Source organism: Pan paniscus, chromosome 3, assembly GCF_029289425.2.
Source record: "Pan paniscus chromosome 3, NHGRI_mPanPan1-v2.0_pri, whole genome shotgun sequence".
Taxonomy (NCBI): domain Eukaryota; kingdom Metazoa; phylum Chordata; class Mammalia; order Primates; family Hominidae; genus Pan; species Pan paniscus.
The window spans coordinates 175,553,682-175,573,424 of NC_073252.2; the positions used below are offsets into that span (position 1 = coordinate 175,553,682).

Here is a 19,743-nt window from a genome sequence, read left to right on the forward strand (position 1 = left end):
GTATACACTGCATCAATTGAAGTGAGGTTACTAATCAACTGTCATAAACATTGTCTGTCAATGACACCATATGGCATATGTTCTTAGTTAATCCAATATACATCATGAGTGGGACATCATCTTAATGTGATATGAAAAGACAAAAATTACATAAAATAGTGGACTCTCTCTGAGACTAACTTGTTTAAAACTATCTCTTGAGAATGATTTAACAGAAAGTAGAAAAAACTAGCAAAGACAACAAAAAAGAACACTTAAAAATGGTTAGACTATATATGCTAAATGTGACCACCTCAACTCCCCAGTAGCTCCTCACTCCAATTCCATTAATAAACAAAAGGGACAAGAAACAGCCATCAGTATTCCCACTAACCTAGGTGTAAATTTTGAGCAAAGCCATTTTGTCCAAAGTAGAACATTCTTCTCCCTCATTTTTTGCTTTATGTTTATAATATTTTATTTGCTTTTGTAATGGCATATTCTCTGAGAAGAAAAAAGCTGTTACTATTTGCCATCAGGATGAAAAACGTAAACGACAGGTAAATAATCTCATCTTAAGACACCGTGATAAAATGAGCATGAAGTTGAAGAGACTCTGAGATGCTCCTACCATCTGCATCAAATAATGGAAAGATCATTACTGGGTTTGAATGTTAACTCTGCCCCTCAGTAGCTGTGTGACTTTAAAAAAAAAAAATCGTATGGCTTCTGAGATTTGAAATGTATTTAATCACGGACTGATGTGATGCTTATGGAAATTACTAAGCAGACAGCACATAACTTAGGAAAAAGCAGATCCCAGTTTGTTGCAAATGTTTCTTACTGTGTATTTTGCTCTCCCTCTCCCTTTCTCTTTGTCTAATAGCTCACTGAAATTCAAAATTCCAGAAAGTTTGAGATGACATTTCCATTGGTGTTCAGTTTTTGAGCAACTGTTTTGCCCATATTTGCATGTCTCTATTGTAAAAATTTCAATATCATCACATAAAGCATCCTAAGTTTCTTCCTGTACAGAGATGACAACAACATTGTTAGAGGAACAAAAATCTATGGTTTTCCCAGCAGCGTCTGAATGAGGGCAATCTGCGTAACTACACACAGGACTTCCATCCCAATGAAAACTCCTATCCTTTTTCAGTACAACTGTGTAAGGGTTTGAAGGAACGTGATAAATCAATACATCTCTTGACCACCCATGCTTAGAACCAACAAAGAAATAGAAATAGGAGTCAGAGAGAGGGAGAAAATACTAGCTGTATTTCTTGAAAAAAATGTTAGTGGGCTAGGTAACAGAAAACATCAAAATAAGACAGACTTTCCAAACCAGTCAGGCTGTGTTAGATAAATCCCGTAGCTACAAAACTTAAAGCACAGGAGAATAGCACAGAATCCAGCCCTTCTCCAAGACAAAATGGAGCAAAAGGGCTGAACCATACATGTTCAGGACTGTCTTCTAAACTCAATCTACCACACTCCCTTCGGGGGAAAGAAGAGTAAAAGAACAGGGAGCAATTCAAATGAAACTTCCTCCACCTCTGAGAGATGGATTAAATTCTCCGTTAGCATTTTTTGTTTTCTTTGGCTTCCTTTGTTTCTTCAAACCATAGTCAGCCACAATGTGCTGTTTTCGTGAACGATACTGGCCAGCCTGGAAGCACAGACCTGCTTCCACCTTGATGAAGCTGCTTCCTGCATAGCAGACATTGCTTCTGTGGATGGATCTTCCTGATGCCACTTCAATGCAGTGTTGATTTTGTTACATGGTCCTGAAATGTGCTAAAATGGTTCATAAGTATCTCCCAGACCACTCTGCACCAAAGACTGAATGTCCTGTTTTCCACCTACATGTTGTCAAGGTGCACCAGCCAATAAGCTCATCTCCTCTTCACTGGGTCGCAAATGAATGTTAAAGGTGTGCCTGTTAAAACTGAAAGACCAAAGAAATTAAAGTTGAAAACTAATTTTCTTACTCTTGTGGTTAGATGATTTATTGCTCAAGACTTTTAAAAACAAACTCTCCAAGCCCCTCCCCAAATTCCAGTGTTGTATTTTGCTTAGCCTTTTCTGGAAGGATTCCCCACGCAGGGTTGTTCTGGGTTGGGGGTCTGTCTTCCTGCAGCTGAAGTCAGACCTGAATTTCAGGGCAATGTGTGTCATTCTTTTCAAATTCAGAAGATGAAATCAATGAGTCTCTGTTCATTCTCAATTTTAAGCAGGACAAACAATGAAACAAGAAGGATAACCCAACTGGCCCTGTATGGTAAAAGTTTAGAAAACAAAATCAGTTACTGAAAATAAAACCATCTACCTAAACACTACTCTTTGGGATCATGGAAGACCGCAGGAAAGACTCAATTACTCAAGGAGGGAGAATGGAAGGAAAAATCTTCTTAGCCAGGGTGCTGGCCAATCTATGCCGTATGTTCACAGTCCACATAATAACTCAATTGAAACAACTCTTCATTAAATGTTTACTTTTAATAGCATATTTATATGGAAAAAAGTCACCCATTGTACCCCATCTTCTCTTTCTTAATGGAATTTCAATCACTGCCGCTCTCTGGCAAAGGTTATAAATTTGTGATGCTAGCAGCCCAAACCTGGGCCTCATTTCAAACCACCTTTATCACACAGAACATAGTTAAACCTCTTAATTTCCATTTCCTCTTAGAGCTTTTCATTTGTGAACCATAGAGACACATGCTGTTAAAATCTGTTAGAAGCTGATGCTATTGCTTCTTTCTGTGGAATTACTGAGTCCTCTAAAATCTACCCCATCCACGTAAATCCTAATGGTTTTAGCACCCATTTGTGCTAAACGGCTCCATGTCCCTATTTTCATGTCAACTATCAGGTCGTCATCGGTAGGCTCCTGACACTACTGTTGATTTTCCTGCAACTGAAGTACATCTGCTCCAACTTCCCAGGGTAATCTTCGCTTATCATTTTCTGATATTTCACTAGTTCTTCCCAGAAAGTGTCATTAAACCTGCTTCTAAACTCGGTTCAGCTCCTTCAGTGGCTGCATGGGGTTGATAAGATTTCTGGACTGAATTGTTTCTTCTATTCCTTTTCCTGTACTTTCTGGTATAGTAACAATTCACAATATTACATCTTATGGGGATACCTACATGCTTATTGATTACAAATCAGTGAGTTCTGGGCCCAGTAAAACCATTCACTCATCATTCAAACTGCTCACTTTCATCTACAAAACCTAGAGATGGGTAACCCCACAAAACAAGTTGTTTTTTCAACACACCACCATCAACAACAAAAAACAAGCCTGGACTATTATTTTCCTGCCAGATTCCCCTTTCAGAGGCTCACTTTGATTTGCATTCTCTTAGCGGTCTTATTCCTCAAATTTCTCAAGCTATTTTCTTAGGGAATAAGCAAAAATAGCATGCCTACCCTTAACTGCTGTCGCCTGCAAACTCATCGAATAATTTTTGAGAGTTTGATCTTTCCAAACTCTTCTAAAATTTGTACACATTTTAAATAAACAGTAGAGCTGTCCCAATCTATAAGGTACATTTTCCCAATGGCTCTAAATACAAGCCTCTTTTTAAAACATCAGTGTCTTGCATTCTGAATCCCTCTGCATGCATCATATTGGTCTGCTCTCTACGCATTATGCTATGTTTCTTGACATCCTTGTCATAAAAAAAATACACTTTTATCTTTTAGAGCAATTTGAGGTTCATAGAAAAATTGAGAAGAAGGTGCAGAGATATCCCTTCCCCAACACGTGCACAGCCTCCCCTATTATCAACATCCCCACCAGAATGGCACATTTGTTAAAATTGATCAACCTGAGACACATCATTAGCCAGAGTCCATAGTGTACATTAGAGTTCACTTTTGGTGTTGTCTACTCCATGGATTTGTACAGATGTATAATGGCATGTATCCATGATTATAGTATCATGCAGGGTATTTGCACTGCCCTAAAATTCCCCTGTGTACTGCCTACTCATCCCTCACTCTCCCCTAACCCCTGGCAGCAGCCACTGATCTCACTAATTTTTTTTTTTTTTTTTTTTGAGATGGAGTCTCGCTGTGTCACCCAGGCTGGAGTGCAGTGGTGCAATCTCAGGTCACTGCAACCTCCGCCTCCCAGGTTCAAGCAATTCTCCTGCCTCAGCCTCCTGAGTAGCTGGAATTACAGGCATATGCCACCACACCCAGCTAATTTTTGTATTTTTGGTATAGATAGGGTTTCATCATGTTGGTCAGGCTGGTCTCTAACTCCTGACCTCATGATCCACCTGCCTCGGCCTACCAAAGTGCTGGAATTACAGGCATGATGATCTTTTTACTGTCTATACAGATTTGCCTTTTCAAGAGTGTCATATAGTTGAAATCAAACAATATGTAAACTTTTTGGATCAGTTCTTTTCAGTTAGTAATATTCACTTACAGTTCCTCCATGTTATTTGATGGTTTGATAGCTTTTTTAGTGGTGAATAATATTTCACTGGATGTACCATTGTTTATCTAACCACTCTACAGAAGTACATCTTGATTGCTTCTAAATCTTGGCAAATATGCATAAAGCTGCCATGTGCAAGTATGTGTGTGGACATACATTTTCAGCTCCTTTGGATAAATCTCAAGGAGTTAAATTACTGAATTGTACATTTAAAAATATGTATGGTTTTGTAAGAAACTGCTGAACTTCCCTCTTAAGTGGTTGTACCTTTTTACTATTTTGAATCCCTACCAGCAATGAAAGACAGTTCCTGTTCTTCCACATCCTTATCCATATTTGGTGTTGTCAGTGTTCTGAATTTTTGGCATTGTATTAATAAATGCACAGTGGTATCTCTTTGTTCTAATTTGCATTTCTTTAATGGTGTATGATGTGGAATAACTCTTCATGTTCTTGTTTTCCATCTGTATCTTCTTTGATGAGGTTGGCTTCAGCCCATTTTTAAGTGGATGGTTTTCTTCTTGTTAAATTTTAAGAGTTCTTTGTATATTTTGGAAAACAGTCCTATACCAAATGTCTGTCACAAATATTTTCTCTCACTCAGTGGCTTTTCTTTTCATTCTCTTGACAGTGGCTTTCAAAAAACAAATATTTTTAATTTTAATGAAGACTACCTTTTTTGCTTTTTTCATTTTTTTTTCTGTTTTTCTTTTTTGTTGTTGTTATTTTCTTTTTGAGGCAGGATCCCACTCTGTCTCCCCGGCTGGAGTGCAGTGGCGCCATCTTGGCTCACTGCAACTTCCATTCCCCAGAGTCAAGCGATCCTCCCACCTCAGCCTTCAGAGTAGCTGGGACCACAGGTGCGCCACCATGCCTGGCTAATTTTTGTATTTTTTGGAGAACATGGTTTTTGCCATGTTGGCCAGGCCGGTCTCGAACACTCCTGGACTCAAGCAATCCACCTGCCTTGGCTTCCCAAAGTGCTGGGATTACAAGCCTGAGCCACCGTGTGAAGCCAGAAGTCTACCTTATCAATTCTTTCTTTCACAGGTTGTTATTTGCTTCAGTCATTTCTATGGAATAAGAACTAAAAACAAACTATTTTCAGAATACCTTTTTTAAGAAGTCATACTACTCATTTTTTTTTCCAGCTTCAACTTCAAGATGACTATTTTTTTTAAATTTAGCTTCCTCTAAGGTCCCAACATTTCCTATAATAAATATCTTCTCATCTTTCTGCCAAATCGTTTTTTTAATTGGTCTTCATATTTCATATTTTCAACAGATTCAGTTCCTCCTTGATTTTCTAAGTAAACTTGAGTCTTACAGACAATATCTATCGACAGCTTTTTAAAATAGTGTACTTGGCCTTTGGGTTTACAGTAAATTTATTGAATTATTTAACTACCTTAATTCAGAAAAATGGCATATATATTTGTTTGTAATAAGTGTCTATTACTTTTAAATTTTGTATTGATATATGATTTGCATAAAAGTACAATGTTTAAAAGTAAATTTTTAGTGAATTTGAAAAGGTATAACCCATACTTGAAACTCATACTTGAAAAATAATAGAGAATATTTCCAGCACATCCACTGTACTCTTTTCTGGTCTTGGAAGTTCTGATTTTAAATCACAATACATTATCTTTGCCTGTTCTTAAGCTTTAAATAAAAAAAAATCCTTTCCTTTATTCTACTAACTTGTATTTTCTTTTCTTTGGTTCTAAGGTAGAAGCTTCGTTTTTTGCTTTTTGTAAAAACAGACATTTAAAGTTATAAATTTCTCTCTAAGGGCACCTTACTTGTATCCCACAAATTTTGATAGTGTTTTCATTATCACTAATTTGGAAATATATTATTTCTCTGAGTTCTTTGATCAATCGGTTATTTAGAAGATTGTGGTCACCTTTTAGGGAGTATTTTTTAGTGATTTTTTGCTATTTCTAATTGAGTTCTGTTACGATCAGAGAACATATTCAGTATGATTTCAATTTTTTAACATCTATTGGTTTATTTTACAACCTGGCATTTTTCTCTCTTTGTGAATATACCATGTGTACTTCATAAGTGTATTCTGCAATTGTGATTATACAGTTCAATAAAACTCAGTAGGTTAGGTTGCTAAGAATATTATTCAAATCTTCTATATCCTTTTTAAATCTCGTGAGTGGAATCTTAAAATCTAGAATTCCATGAGTCTGTCTCTTAAATCTCTTATTAAAAACCTTGTTATAGTAGCATGAATATTTAGAATTCCTTTTTGAAATGGAGTCTCGCTCCCTTTAGGCTGCAGTGCAGTTGTGTGATCTTGGCTTACTGCAACCTCTGCCTCCTGGGTTCAAGCGATTCTCCCGCTTCCGCCTCCCGAGTAGCTAGGACTACAGGTGCCTGCCGCTATGCCTGGCTAATTTTTGTATTTCGATTAGAGACAGGGTTTCATCATGTTGGACAGGCTGGTCTTGAACTCCTGACCTCAGGTGATCCACCTGCCTCGGCTTCCCAAAGTGCTGGGATTACAGGTGGGAGCCACTGCACCCGGCTGTAGGATTTGTTTTTTTGATACTGATATTTTTATCTTTCTGAAATATGCTTCTTCATGTCCAGTAAAAACATGTCTCCTACCTTCAAATCCTTGATATCATTACATTCCTATCTACTATATTGTATCAAAGATACATTGTATCTACATACATACACATATAAACACATTATATATAAAGGCTTTAATATTCTGTAAGCAGTATGTCAGTGGATCTTTTCAAACAACCTAGAAATCTCTTAAAATGTTTAGCTTATTCACATTGAATGTAATTATTGATATGATTGGGTAAAAATCTTACATCAAGAGAGTCTTACTCTGTAGCTCAGGTTGGAGTTCAGGGGCTCACTGCAGCCTCAACCTCCCAGGCTCAAGCAATCCTTCCACCTCAGCCTCCCGAGTAGCTGGAACCACAGGCATGCGTCACCATGCTCAGCTCATTTTAAAAGTTTTTTAGAGATGGAGTCTCTGTTGTCCAGGCTGGTCTCAAACTCTTTGCCTCAAGTGATCCTCCAGCTTTGGCCTCCCAAAATGCTGGGATTACAGATATGGGCCACCACAACTGGCCAGATTATTACATCTCTTATTTGTTCATTTATTCCTTATTTCCTACCATTTTTGATATTAATTAATATTTCTTTTCTTTTTTTCTTTTTGGTATTTTACTTTGTCTCAAATTAGTCTTCAGAAATATGTCCTTGTGGCCGGGTGCGGTGAGTCATGCCTGTAATCCCAGCACTTGGGGATGCCAAGGCCGGTGGATCACTTGAGGTCAGGAGTTGGACAGCAGCCTGGCCAACATGGGGAAACCGTGTCTCTACTAAAAATACAAAAAAAAAATAGCTGGGCCTGGTGGTGGGCACCTGTAATCCCAGCTATTCAGGAGGCTGAGGCAGAAGAATCGCTTGAATCCGGGAGGCAGAGGTTGCAGTGAGCCAAGATTGTGCCACTGTACTCCAACTTGGGCAACAGAGGAGGACTCCATTACAAAAAAAAATGTCCTTGTTTTACTTCTTAATAGTTGCTCTAGGGTTTCAATATATCTTTTAATTGATTTTCTATCATTTTACATTAAACAAATTATAGAAGTAAAATTTTTCAGTCCTTTGTTTTATCATATATTTACTTCTATATATGTTACAAGCCTCACAATCTTTGCTATTATTTTTTGCTTTAAAGACCCAGTGGTAGCCGGGCGTGGTGGCTCATGCCTGTAATCCCAGCACTTTGGGAGCCCAAGGTGGGTGGGTCACCTGAGGTTAGGAGTTGAAGACTAGCCTGTCCAACATGGTGAAACCCCATGTCTACTAAAAATACAAACATTAGCTTGGCATGGTAGCAGACGCCTGTAGTTCCAGCTACTCCAGAGGCTGAGGCAGGAGAATCGCTCGAACCCAGGAGGCAGAGGTTGCAGTGAGCAAAGATGAGCCATTGTACTCCAGCCTGGGCGACAGAGCAAGACTCAGTCGCAAATAAATAAATAAATAAAATAAAATACTCAATGGTATTTAACTAAGTAGAAGGATGCAGTTTTTTTTTAATATCCATATGTCATCACTTCTGACACTATTCTTTTTTGTTGATATGAATTTCCAGGTGTAGCCATTTTCTGTATCACTTTGTAGTGTTTCCATGGTTCACATTTTTTCTCTGCTTTTGTTTGTGTTCACTGTTGCATGATAATTTCACTAGTGATCCGCCTGCCTCAACCTCCCAAAGTGCTAGGATTACAGGGGTGAGCCACTGTGCCCGGCTGGTGTGATTGTTTTTGGATAAGAAGTCAGCCATCATTTTCCTTGTCCCACTGTATGTATTGTGTCTTATTTCACTGCTTAAAAGTATCTGTTTATCTTTCATTTCCAACACTTTAATAGTGATCTCTCTATGTGCTTTTATTTTTATTTATGGCCTTTTTGGGACCATTTATGCTCCTTACTATGTGGCTTGTTGTCTTCTTCAGATTGATAACAATTTTACCATATTTTCCAAACGCTTTTTTATAAATAAGAAATATCACCCTAGAATGAAATATCATTCTAGGACTAAATATTAGATGATATTTTCTCACAGGTAGTAAATGTTTAATTCATGTTTTTTCGAACTTTTTTCTCTGATTAAATGGACACAATTCTATTAACCTGTTATCAAATTAATTTATCCGTGTTTCTGCCATGCCTAATTTGTTGAAATTTATCCAATGTAGTTTTATTCACAAATTGTTTTTTTTGTTTCTAGAAAGTTCTTCTGGTTCTTTTATTTCTCTTCTGAAATAAACTGTCTCCTTACCCTTTTATATCTTTTTCTGTAAATTCTTTAAAAAAATTTATAATATTAAAGGTTTTTATCTGCTAATTCCAATAATTTTGTCATCTATAATTCTGCTTCTATTGACTGCTTTTTCTTTCATTATGAGACATATTGTTCTGCTTTTCTGCATAACTCTTAATTTAAAGAATCTAGATATTACATATAAAATAATAAGTGTAATATTTTTGTCTCTTTTTTTTCATTTTCCCAGAGACTACAACTCTTTTTTCTATATATTGTCTGGCATTTATGGTAAGTAGAATAGGTCTCATCTGTACCTTTAATTAGATGAATTCACCTGTGAGTAGTCTCAATTCCACTCTCCCAAGCTTTCACATTTAAAAATGTGCAAATATTTAAGCTGGGATGGGTTGACTACTATTTTAGATATTTTTTGGGTTTTATTCTGATACGGCTCCTGGATTCAACCACTGTGAGAATGTCTGTGACATAATTTACTTACCATTTCTTTTCCACTGATGCTTTCTAGTCATAATTTTAGCAGTGTGTGTGTGTGTGTGTGTGTGTGTGTGTGTGTGTGTGACTTGCTATACTGAATGTTTTATTTTTGGATTTACATTCCTTCTGATTCCAGTTTATCTTGCCATCCCACACTATCTTCTAAGGCTTGATTGATTTCATATTATTACTGTTATCTCAGTCTGGTACATCCATTATCAGATACTCACACAAACTCCCAGGTGTGGAATCTTTCTTGGTTCTCTGTTTCCTTATGAAGAGATATTTTTTTCTCTGGAATTTAGTGCACCAAGGCTTATTTTTATCTGCCATCTTTTACTGTCTCCATAAGAATATATAGACTTATTTTGTCTGGGTTTTGCTTTTCTGTAACCATAGGCGTATTGTTCTTTCAGATGTATCTACGACCTAACTAGTATTAGATACTTCCTATTTCTTTCTATCCCGTTAAGAAGACCATTGCTTTTCTTTGGATTAATACATAGTTTGGGTCCTGAGATCTTAGCTCAGGAACATAATTTACAGAATTAGCAAATTGAAAGCTAACTCAAGAGCATGTAGAAGATAGTGGCTAAAGGACCTTCTACTTGAATTCAGAGTTTGTCCTTCAATGTTGCTATCTAGTGGCCTTGAAGACAATTCTGAATGTCTTCAAGAATGTGGCAGAGGTTCTATATAATTCTAGAACTGTATAGTTTTTCTTAACATGAAGGGTTTAAACTAGAACTTTTCCTCTGTAGGGTAAATAAAATAATAATAGCTTGCACTTATTGAAGGCTTCCTATTTGTCAGAGTACGTATGTAGCTAACTGGTTTCACCTAAAGCAATCCTAGGAGATATTTAATATTATCATTTTAATTCATAGATGAGGAAAATAAAATAGAAAAGTTCTAATAATAATTTCACAGTTCAAAATGGCAGCACTGGAATTTGAACTTGACTGTTTCTTTCCAGATTCTGTTATTTAAATAGCTTTGTTCTATTAGCCCTCCGGAAGTTGCCCACGAGAAAAACCACAGTAAAGTAAGCACTATCATTGTCTTCCTTTCATGGAGACCTTTTAATGGGACCAAAAGTCTCTTTAAGTGCAATTTTACTGAATGTGCCACTTTTTAATGACGCTTGGTCCATGCATTTCAAGATCTGCTATAGAATAGGTTATGTAAAACTGGCTTGTGTGTGGGTTGCTAGTCTACCTCTTGTTAGGTGGCAAAACCTTCATGCCTGCTGACATGGAACAACCATTCACCTGTAGAAACACAGGCTTTTATCTTGCAGAAGACTGCCTCATGCTTCAGTGACTGCAAGTTCAAATGCCTCAGGATCCTGCCGCGAAAACTGGCGTCTATAGTGACCAGTCCTGGAACCATCAAAAGCATCTCTGTTGGTTATTTCAATGCCAAATTCCACTCATTGTCAAATACTAAAGAGTCTCAGTGTGGGTTTGACACTCATATTTTCCACCCAAATTTGGATGAACTAAGAAATGGACAAGAATCCAGCAAATTTCTACATTGCAGATAAAGTCTGGGTTGGAAGATGATCCCCATGTACTTGGAATTAATGGGCTACCTAGTACATAACCATGGTAATACAGGGAATGGTCCCTCCAGCCTCAGATGGGGCTTGGAACATGTCAGGACTCTCTCCTCCTTACCCTGGATACAAAGCCTTAGGAACAGCCATGACATAGCTGTATGGGGCAGGTGTTGCTGTAAGTAGAGCTATCCCAAATGAAAGAAGATGAGTTATATTATGTATCTAATTAGCTAACAAATGACCCTAATAATACTCCAAAACAAGTGTGATGTGTTCTCTCACGGTACGGGGTGGTGGCTCACATCTGTAATCCTGGCATTGTGGGATGTCGAGGAGGGCGGAGCCTGAGCTCAGGAGCTCCAGACCAGCCTGGGCAACACGGTAAAACCCCGTCTCTACTAAAATACAAAAAATTAGCCAGGCGTGGTGGCACGTGCCTGTAGTCCCAGCTACTCAGGAGGCTGAGGCAGGAGAATCGCTTGAACCCGGGAGGCGGAAGTTGCAGTGAGCCGAGATTGAGCCACTGCACTCAAACCTGGGCGACAGAGCAAGACTCTATCTCCAAAAACAAACAAACAAATAAAAAACAATTGGGGCAGGAAGAACAGATGTGTTATTCTAACAGAATTTCCTCTTCCCAAAGAATAAAAGTCAGAGATAAGCATAATCCACAATACACTTGATTATGTCTTCTTGACATTTGTCCCTGCCTGATTCTCTAAGTTTACTTTTGGAAAAGCAGATGTATCACATTCATTCCACTGTATAACAGTTAGTGGAAAGGAGTGTTGCAACTATGTACCACAGTGGAGGTACATGTCATCCTTCTGAATTATGTCATATTGAACTTCAAAAGATTTAACAAATTCTTTGAGATTTTGAAATCTTTTAATTTCCTCAAGAATTCAAAATTTTACCTAGGGAATTCTCAGTAAAATCACCAAGCACTGGGTTTCATGGTGAATATGCAGACTTTCCATGTGAACACTTGGAAGAACTTCTTTTACGTTCCTCTCAGGACATAGAGGACCTTATGGTCCATTCTCCTCCCCCAATTCAATTTTCTTTCAGGAGAGGGTCAAAAAATCACGTGAGGCTTAATGTCAAATGCCATCTGAAAGCGTTAATCGTCTTAGATTTACCTGGAATTAAAAATAAGTGAATCCAAGAAAATGGCATAAATTTGGAATTTTTAGGCATCAATCAGTGAGTAAGGAGAAAGGGGTCTTCCTGATGTCATTTAGATGAGAGTCATCTTCTGTGGTCTCACATAGCTCTTGTTTCATCATCAGGTAAAACCAATTTAAGGAAATCCATAAAAGCCTTATCCCTTTAACTCTGAGGCCCAAAGTTTTGCATAATATCAATTTGTTTTCTGGAGTATTACCAAGGTCATTGTTTGGCAGATTAGATTATCAGTCAAATTGGGTGTTAAATTTCAAGACTGCATATTTGGGTGCAATAATCTAATATATAGAAAACTCTATCAAATTTTTAAAAGATGTAAATCAATATATAAATTGCTGGAAACTGAAGCACCTGTGCCACTTGGTGCTTTTTTTCTCTTTTTTTATAGAGGATCATTTATAAATAGTAAAATAGAACAAAATTTATGGAATGGGCCCACAAAAACACAAATGCTGTCATGAATATGTACACAGTCCATCACCAGAAGGGCTAGCTGAAAGAAGTGTTTTGTTTTTGTTGCTGTTTTAAATCTTTTGTGAAAATGTTTATGGTGAGATTGTCTGTCTGTTCCCTATGTAACTGTCCATGGGATAATTCGCTGCTTGAGTGTAGCTAAAGAAATAGATGTTTATTTGGTTTTGTTTGCCGATTGATCTGTATGGGTGATGGCTTTTGGTGACAACTGAAATGTTTTCTAATTTTACTGACTCATTTTCATAATGTCCAAAAATTTAAATCTATATTCATTAAAATCCCAATATACTTTGTGTAATCATATTTACTGTACGTGTATCTATGACTGCATTTGTGGTTTTGTGGGCTCATTACGTGTTTTATCTTATTTTACCATTTAAACATATATTCTTCCATTGTTTTTATATGTATGCTACCTTCTACTTTTTAAAACAGACAAAAGAATATGACAGTAAAAATTTTAATTTCTGAAAATTATTCCATATTTACCAAATTGTAACAACTTGCCAATTTATAAAATAATAATCCTAGTGACACAACTCATAATATATTGATAAACATGTTGAGAAAGCTCATTTTTCCCCTACTAAATCTTGAGATTATCATCGTGGGTCAGTGAATGTCTCTCAGAGATGAATACACATAGCGCTTCGAAATGATTCTTTGTTCCTGGATGAAAGGTCTATCTGGCTCTACAAACATACAATGAATTTGATTTAAAAAGAAATAGTGTGGCTTCTCTCCAACACTTGACCTCTTCCCCTACAGCTTATTCTAGAGTCAAAAAACGTTTTTTTTTTTCTGTATCTCAATTATCTCTGTACTGTCAATATTTGTGGGGATATGCCTTTTCAGATTTTAAAATAATTTTTGTCATTAGAATTTTTAAAAAAAATAGATGCTTCAGGCAAGTCCAGATGATGATTGTTTTGACTTCAGCAGTTCAACTTTGAAGGCCTGTGGATTTTGTGCTTATGGTACCTAAAACACTGCATAGGTTTTTGCAGAGAATGCTTCCCACTCAGAGCCACCAAAAAAGCCAGAGGAGGCTTCATCCAACAGTCAAGCCTACACCTTGTCCTTGCCCTACAGTACCTGTGGCGTTGAAAACATCGTTTCCATTGCTTTGTTTCTTAAAAATGTGGAATAAAATAAAGGTGTAAAGTGTTTATACATTATTCAGAGGTAATTAAATGGTAAGTAATGAGCTAAAAAGCCTGAGCATATTGGATTCTGTGATTCCTTGACCTGAATTTATGTGTAAGTTCACCAAAGAAAACCTGTACTTGAAAGCTTGACATAACCACAGACATATAACACATCATCCTTTGTTATTTACTTATGTAAAAGATTTAGGATGGTGGAGATGCAGAGAGGTTCACATGTAGAATTCTTTCTTTAGATTCACAGATGAAATTAATTTTCTTGGTATTGTTTGCTCCCTTTAAAAACAAATACGCCTTTCCTATATATATACCTACTACAGTGCTTTGTAAAATATGATTTTGAAATCATTTATGCATCATACAATTACTTTATTATGTTGGAAGGTAATTTTAAAAATGAAATATGAAATTAGAATAGATAAAAATACAGTAGAAAATGCAGAAATATATTACACATAGAATAAGAAATGTTTAGTAAACTTTCATTTCAATTATGTGTGTTTATGCAAATTCATGCATAAATTGTGTTGTAATGACAAAATATCATTTTACCATATCATAATGGTAAAATATATTTTTGTGTGTGGAATAGGGACAAAAGTGTTTGTAAGTTACTGATTTAATGCCTAACAAGGCGTGGTTATATAAACAGCCAATAGCTCATTTGTAGAGTAGACATTGATCTATAAAACATATTAAACACCTCAGGATTATTTATCTACAGTATCAGAAATGTGTCAAGCTTGATAGAAGAGATCAATCCATGTTCTTAAGTCTAACCCTAAGCCTTAACCTTAAGTGGTTTAGAATTAAAGATTAGCCAGGCTACATATTTAAATTTTGCCACCTAGGACTCTTTCAAGATGCCCGAAATAAACCCCAAGTTGTGTCAATGTTCCTTTCGATAGTATTGATTGAAAATATCCTCTATGCCAAGCACTAATTTAGACACTGGGGACATAGCCGTGAAGAAGTCCTTACCTTTATTGAATTTACAGTCTATGAAAAAATAGGTAATAACAATGAAGCCAATTTTGATATAGGTAGGGATATAAAAATAATATTTAAATATGATATAAAGCAGCGTAATAAATGGACCGTAGCCATGGGAAAGTGTTTTAGATAGGCTAGTCTTAGAATGTTTCTCTGAAGAGGTGACATTAACGAGGAAATGTAGTATCAAACAGAAGAAGCCGTGTGTGCAAAGTAGAAGGTAGAAATGAACCTGGTGTGTTTGGGGAACAGTGAAAAAAGCCAGTATGGCTGAAATGATAATGATCATGGGTTTGTTACAATACATAGAAAAAATGTGGACAGAACTCAGAACAAGTACAGCTTTCTCTAACTTGGTAAGAATTTTGGACATTGTTTTGCAAGTGATGGGAATATTTTGAAGATTTTGAGCTGAACAGTGATGTGGTCTATATATTTAAGAGATCTTTGTGACTGTCTGAAGAACAGATGATGAGACGGCAAGCATTTGAGGAGGAAGTCGACTAATCAGTCTGTGTAAGTGGTCCAAAAGATAGTTGAAAATGCTTCAGATTAAGGTGAGAGGTTGTCACACCGAAGCTGTAGTTGTGAAAAGTGCTCAGAGCTAACAGAAATACTTAATTTGGGATGGGAGGGAAAACAATATTTTATGGACATTTTCCCTGATTAAACGGTAATGTCTTTATTATTGTAGACTAAAATTAAATTCTAAGCCCCACCCAAATGACTGACTGAGTCATTTTTTGGAGAAGGGGACCCCAGAGTATCCTTGAAAACTGAGTTCTCGGCCATGATAGCATGGTGGGGTCAGACTATCCTCCCCTTGCTACCCACGATTAGGCTTTCTTCCCTAAGAGCTCAACAGGAACCGGCCCTTTCAAAAGACTCCACCACTGATCTCAACCAATCTCCGGATGCTGCTCCCCTCTTCTTGCCTGATAAGAAGCCACTGACCATGGACTGTTTCTGGCTAGTAAAGGGAGCATGCATAGGAAGCGTCCTGATGTTCTCTGCTTCATCTTTTCACTTCAGAGAGCCAAAAACTTCACCCTGAGATCATAACCATTATTTGAACATGAAGCATGAAGCTCAAAAGCACTTGCATACGTTTTCCCTTTCATAAATATTCATGACTCCTATAGCTTACTGAATATGCATATTTGGCCACTCTGCTCAGCATAAATTTCTGTTCCCTTTTCCTCCCTCTCCAAGTATCTGTGGTTTCTGGCTGGAGGCTCTGCTTCTCAGCCTGTCAGCATGGTCACCCTGCTGGCTGTAGGCCTTTATAAGAAATAAAATCTTCTCTTCTCCTTTTCTAAATTTATAAATTGCATATTTTTAAGTTAACAAAAGATGGGGAATTACGCAGATGAGGCAGGTTTACTTTATTTTTTAATATTATATAGTGAAGAAAAGACATGGAAGCAAAGTTCTATTTTAAACTTGATAATCTGGAGATGTCTGCTATGTTTCCAAGTAAAGATGTCAAGTAGACAGTTTCATCTATGGATAGAGATGATTTAAAACTTGGGAATCAAGATTATATGTATGTCATCATTTGACTCCTAAGTTTCTAACGCCTATCTCTGAATTATTCATCCAGAACGTCTTAAACTAGCCTTTCCTTCTAAGATCTTAACCTACGGCAAAGACACACAAGTGGCTCTTTGATTAATTCTACCATCATTTCGTATTAATCTGTTCATGCATTCATTCACCAAATATGTATTGAAGTGATATTTTTAAATGTGGGATTCAAAGAGATAAACTGGGAATGAAAGGAGAGAGGACTAGGCACTGAACCTCAGAGTATTTCGACATTTAAAGATTCTAATAAGGGAAGGAGTCAGTCCAGAAGATTAAAAATGAGAAGCCTGTATTTTAGGCAAAAAACCAGATTCATGTAGAAAATACTCTAAGAAGGAGTAGAGGCTGTGTCAAGTGATTGCCTAATGAAGGTCACTGGGCTTGACAAGGTCCATTTTAGTAGAATGATCCTTATGGAAATCTGGTTGGGGTGGGTTAAGGGGACAGTGGGATGTGAGGCCGTGCAGACTGCTGGTTTCAACTGTTTTTTTTTTTTTTTGAGGAGTATTCCTATTAACATAAATGAAATCAGGCTTCAGCAGCATCCGCAGCAAGTTAGGAGGCCAAATATATTTTTTTTACATGGGAGATACTTAGATGTTGATAGTATTTTAGCAGGAAAGAAAAGTTAATAACATGGGAGAAAAAGTTGTAGGAACAAATTAGTTGTTTAGATGGGAGGGGGTAAGACTGTAAAAATGATGGGTTGAATTTAGATAGGAACCAAGAAAGTCTATCCCATATTATTCCAAGGAAAGCAAATAATATAAGTGAAGATACAGTGAAAATATACCAAAAAAAAGTAGAAAAAGAGAAGAGAGAACAGGTATGGTAGGTTTGAGAAGAAAGAAAAACTATGAAATAATCATCTTGAAGAAGAGGAGAGAAAATTGATCAGAGAAACTAGCACAAGATTGCTGAGTAGTGCTGGAGGCTCACTTGGTACTTCTTTACTTAAATCTGTATTAAAAGCGGGCGTGAGTCCTTGGTTTTCTGTAATCACGTTTGGCTGCATGGGTGATGGCACAAAGCAGAAAGAAAACTGGATTTAACCAGACCTGGGGTGCTGCCAGGTGAAAATGATAGGTGGGGAGACAGGCAGAAAAAGTTGAAGCTGCATGTTAGGGAGTAATTGTAGTGTTCAACTAGACCACTAGACCATTAAATCTGAATGGTTTAGGAAGTAAAATAATTTCAGGAGGGAGGTATGGACAATGTAAAGGAGGGCTGAACTAACGTCAGGAAAGTTGTAATAGTAAAAGTCTGGGTGTTTGTGTTCCTATCATAACTGAAAACATAAGAGGCACTCATTCAATAATTGCATGCCCGAAATTGGGATTTTTTTTTTAACCTAGTTGAGTTATTGATAATGCTAAAATTTAGTTATTGTTAAAGATATGAGTAGGGCATTTGGTGGCTGAGTTAAGACCGAAGGAAAAAAGTTATCTGCAGATAAGTCAAGAAACTTAGGGGCAGGGTGTTGGCCAGATCCCTCTCAAGGATGTGGGCACTACCAGGATTGATGAAAGAAATAGTGCTGAGAGGAAGGTCAGCAAAATTAAATATTTACCAAGAAGTCATATTCTTTGTGTGTCAATTTCTTTATGTGAAGAAAATAATCAGATTAAATAGATTTTTCTCTAAATTTTTAGAGAAAATTTAGCAAAATCTCTTCTTTGAAGAGATTTTCTTTTAATTTTTAAAATGTTTAGCCACTAAAATGGCTCTCATGATTAGAAACTTTTGAAAATTTCAGCTATTAATCAAATAACTAGAACCTCCCTGATGCTTAGCAAATCTCCATTTCGTTTGCCACATTTTAATATTTATAAGTGTTTCTAGTCTTAATGATTTTCATGTGTATGAAATTATTAGTTATTGAGGATAAAAAACAAAAAAGGCAGGCTTCTATGTGTACATTCTAATTGGGGGTGTAGTCAGGGTGAGAAAAACATAAGAAAAATGAATCTTAAGGGAATGCAGTTATAATAATCCATTTATTTAATGACTATTTATTGAGGGTGTCCTGTGTACCAAGTATTTTTTTTCTTTTTCTTTTCTTTCTTTCTTTTTTTTTTTTTTTCTGAGACAGGGTCTCACTCTGTCACCCAGGCTGGAGTGCAGTGGTCTAATCTCAGCTCACTGCAACCTCTGCCTCCTGGGTTAAATCAATTCTCCTGCCTCAGCCTCCTGAGTAGCTGAGATTATAAGCACTCGCCACCACACCCGGCTAATTTTTGTATTTTTTTAGTAGAGAGGGGTTTTACCATGTTGGCCAGGTTGGTCTTGAACTCCTGACCTCAAGTGATCCACCCACCTTGGCCTCCCAAGGTGCTGGGATTACAGGCATAGTTTTTGTGCCACAGATTAAGTGGTGAATAGGCCTTACTTCTCTAGTGATCCTATGCTAGAACCAGATGATGCCACATCTGTCCATTTGAAAACCCGCACATGTACACTGTCTTCAGTCCTGATGAGAGAAGAAGCCAGCTGGACTTCATGGGTCCTGGGTCGAGTGGGGACTTGGAGAACTTTTCTGTCTAGCTAAAGGATTGTAAACACACCAATCAGCACTCTGTAAAAACGCACCAATCAGCACTCTGTGTCTAGCTAAAGGATTGTAAACGCACCAATCAGCACTCTGTAAAAATGCAGTAATCAGCACTCTGTGTCTAGCTAAAGAATTGTAAATGCAGCAATCAGCACTCTGTAAAAACGCACCAATCAGCACTCTGTGTCTATCTAAAGGATTGTAAATGGACCAATCAGCACTCCATAAAATGGACCAATCAGCAGGACGTGGGCAGGGCCAAATGAGGGAATAAAAGCTGGCCACCTGAGCCAGCAGCAGCAACCAGCTGGGGTCCCCTTCCATGGTGTGGAAGCTTTGTTCTTTAGCTCTTCACAATAAATCTTGCTGCTGCTCACTCTTTGGGTCTGCACTACCCTTATGAGCTGTAACACTCACTTCGAGGGTCTGCAGCTTCATTACTGAAGTCGATGAGACCGTGAACCCACTGGAAAGAACAAA

General features: G+C 37.2%; 1 long non-coding RNA gene across 1 annotated transcript in view; it reads right to left on the reverse strand.

Annotated features, from left to right (window-relative positions):
* Window positions 1-1,236: 1,236 nt before the first annotated feature.
* Window positions 1,237-19,743, reverse strand: part of LOC117980130 (uncharacterized) — a 98,357-nt gene continuing 79,850 nt past the window's right edge. The window contains exon 2 of the long non-coding RNA XR_004671296.3: window positions 1,237-1,927. This is a non-coding gene — a long non-coding RNA (uncharacterized LOC117980130). The remainder of the gene's footprint in view (window positions 1,928-19,743) is intronic.